Raw genomic sequence first — 3,704 nt, 5'->3', positions numbered from 1 at the left:
TAATTTACATTAGACTTTAGTCTTTTAAACTCATTCAAATCTTAAGCCTGCCCGAGCCTTTAATTTTTGACATTTAATCATTCAAAAAAAAAAAAAAAAAAACTGCCGCCTAGACCCGCCTAGTTGGTCCACCGATTTTTTAAACGACTTGGGCCTAGGCGAGTCGATGGGGCACCGCCTAGTGCCTAGGGACCGCCTTGGCGGCCGCGTAGACTGATTTTTAGAACAGTGGTAGTAGTCATATTCATAGATGGATCATATAGGTATTGGGCCAAGAGATAGGCCCAATAGCATATTATAGCCCAGGAGGTAAACCTAAAGAAAGAGAGGAGAAAAGGGAGAGAGGGGGAGGGAAGGTGGAGGAGGCAGCTCATTAGAGAAGAAGAGAGAGGGGTGAGGAGAAAAGAGTGAACTACGGCGACTTGATCCCGAAATGGGTGCTAGGCAACCTAAGATGTTGGTACAGCCGATCAAGAATAGAGCTCTAATGCTAATAAGGTTAATGGTCATGCCAGTGGGTGCAACAAATGACACCGTTTGTGGGGACCGATTAGTAAAATTGTATGCCGTCAGATCTGATGAAAAGTTGGTTATTCATCGGACTCAAGATTTGGAGTAATGGAATCTGCCAAGTCTTTAAACTGCTGAGCCAACATCTTAACAGCATCTGGGAGCAATTAAGAATTTAGTCCTGAAATTTTGGTTGGTGAAAATCGAATAGGAATAAAAAGCTTATATTTTTCCAGCTCTCACTTGATTTTTACACTTTGATAATAGAGAAGAAGAGTGAACAAAAACCAAATTACCTTGTTCAATTTCTAGGCATAGTCCGAAAACTATACACTTGAAGTCAGTTGGGTTTGTTGACAAAAGTAGTACTAATGGGTACATGTTGGTATGAATCAATGACTAAAGGAATTCCAAAAAGAGTGGGGTTAGCTTATGTTTTCAATTTATCATCCAGTTTAACAAGTTTTAGAGAATTGAGGAATCAGAAAATTTTGGGATGGTTTTAAGCCTAAGACATTTTATTTATGGACTTCTTTTCCATTTCAATTGGGATTGAACTCAATTCCAACTCTTACCCATCTTGCCTCTTTGAGTATTTCCGCTGAGGTTGTCGATATTGGAGCTCTGGGTGTTGTTATGGTTGAAGATGTAATGATTTTTCTGAAACAAAAACCTATTTTAGAAGCCTTCGGTGGTTTGTCTGTTGTTTTCTATGGTTCGGGTGTTGCTGTTTATGCATTTGAAGGTATTGGAATGGAATTGCCATTATAATCCGAGACGAAAAATAAGGAGAAGTTTGGTAAGACTTTGGGGTGGTCAATGTGTTTCATTTCTTTGATGTATGTTGGATTTGGAGCCTTGAGGTACTTTGCATTTGGAGATAAGACTCAAGATATAATCACTCCGAACTTGGGAAAAGGTCTATTGAGCAACATGGTACAGTTGCGTTTATGTATTAATTTGTTCTTCACTTTTCCATTGATGATGAATCCAGTTTATGAAGTGTTTGAGAGGAGATTTTGTGGTGGAAGGTACTGATTTTGGTTGAGATGGTTGGTGGTTTTAGGAGTGAGTTTAGTAGCACTAATGGTGCTTAATTTTGGCGATTTCTTATCTTTGGTGGGAAGTAGTGTGTCCTGCATTTTGGGTTATGTGTTGCCTGCTTTGTTTCATTTGTTGGTGTTCAAGGAGGAAATGAAGTGGAATGGAATAGTGTTGGATGTGGCGATTATGATTCTGGAGCTGGTATTTGCTGTTTTAGGAACATGCAAGGTCTTCTCTCTTGGAGATTTTCTCTGTAAAGGAGGTCGCGGTTATGGTGAGCTAAGAGTTTTGTCACTGCTCTACATCACCCTCAATGCCCGATGGTTCAACTTCAATGTAAATGCTATGAGAAGTATTAATTGCATAGCTTAGTCGATCCTTTTTTATTAGAAAATGACAAAGTAAGACTGTGCATGGTAACAGAGTGTGTGAGTATTCGAGACCAACAATTAGGTTCCTAGTATCCAAAACCTTCGGTTCTATTCCCATAAATCATTCAGTTTAGGTTACTACTACGATTCCGCGACTACGCGGTCGATTAGTGAACATGATGGACGTAAGAGCTTTAAACAATGCAAGATTTATCTTGTGTTGCTTTTCTCATAATATTATTTTGTTTCCTCTTTGCTCTCTTTTTTGGTATTTGGATTGCAGCAGGGGTAATGGATGCGAGTTCCGAGGATGGGCGTCGAGCTGATTTTTACAACGTTATTCTAGTACACCTTGTTATGTTCTAGTGGTTGGTGGGGTGGATGTTCTCTTGATGTTCAGGTGGAAATTTGTCAGCATAATCGATTTAAGTTCATAGGTTAAGGCATTTCCATGGACCTCCACCGAGTATGCATTGGGTGTGCTACACGTCATTATGTAGTTACTGTACGCTTGTGCTACAGCCAGTATACAGAGGTCAATTTCGATGGTGGATATGAGTGGTGTGGCTGACTAATAGTGTTGACTGAAGAAGGGTGGTGCTCTTGACTAGTTCTCTGTGAATTCGGATGCGGTCCATTGTTGTGGTGGTGGTCGATAAGTGATGTTGTCTGTCGGTGGTGGAGGAAGAAATGGTGTGTTGACTGTTGGTTTGGTGTATGTGGTGACTGATGGAAGTGGTGCTATCTTTGTTGTCTATAGACGATGGTGGCGCTAAGAAGTGTGGTGGTAATGCCGTCTGTTAAAGTCATTTTGAGCGGTGTTAGTGCTCGTGTGTAGAAGTGCTAGAATGGTGAAGTGTGTTTGCTTCTACATCTCCCAAAGTGTGTGGTGAAAGTGATGTGTTGTGTGTGCTTGAGGTAAAGCAAGTGAGTGAGTAGAGAGTTGTCTTTGTGTGGCTAGTGGTCATGGTGAAGATGGAGGTGTCACTTATATTTAGTAAGATAAAATATTCAAAGGTGTTTTTCTGCGATTATCAAGATAGGAATAGGAGGTGTTTGACAAAGGGTAGCGAAATGGAGCAAAGATCGAAGTGGCAACGAACACTATAGGTCGTCGACGACAGAGAAACGGAAATGATGGAATCGAAAGAGTAACATCCTTAATAGTGTAGGACACTGAGGTCGTACCGCGACACGGATAGGTATAAGATAGAGAGATCCAAACTTGCTTCACAACGAAAGTCAGTGCACAAAGAGTGTTCAATGAAATGCACATGAAGAGCTATGGACAGATAAGTCTTTTGTTATCCATTTTCTTTAAACACCAACAAATTTATTTCCAGTGAAGATGTTTTAGTATACAAGAGCCAAATCTTGCCATTTGATTAAGCTTATTTTCTCTAGAGCATGGTAGATGGGTGGGTCATAGAAAATGCATAAGTTGGACATACTTCACAGAAGAGTTCTTCAAGGCTTTTACTGCTTAAAATCATGAAGTTCAAGGAGGTTAGGAATGAGATCAATGGCTTGGAGCGTCGGAATACAGATGGTAAAATTATTACAAAAAAGGTGGAGAGAAATACACGGCGGGGGTAACTCGTTTCTTTTACAGTCATGTACATAATAGACGGACGAGTGACTCGGCCGTCAACCAGAGTTACACTGGGGGGAAGCAAGCCTTGTCCCCATCCTTGGCAGAGATGTATGTGGGGACAGATTGGGATTGTCCCCAGACCTCGCGGTATCCCATGAACCTATTCACTCTAGGAGGCCGCAGAC

General features: G+C 41.0%; 1 pseudogene; it reads left to right on the top strand.

The window, feature by feature from the left end:
* The first annotated feature begins 905 nt into the window (after positions 1-905).
* Positions 906-1,837, top strand: LOC147510922 (amino acid transporter AVT3B pseudogene; annotated as a pseudogene).
* Positions 1,838-3,704: the final 1,867 nt, after the last annotated feature.

This window comes from Coptis chinensis, chromosome 3 (assembly GCF_015680905.1).
Source record: "Coptis chinensis isolate HL-2020 chromosome 3, ASM1568090v1, whole genome shotgun sequence".
NCBI lineage: Eukaryota > Viridiplantae > Streptophyta > Magnoliopsida > Ranunculales > Ranunculaceae > Coptis > Coptis chinensis.
Note: the sequence above shows the minus strand (reverse complement) of the source record. Positions and strands in the feature narration are given on the sequence as shown.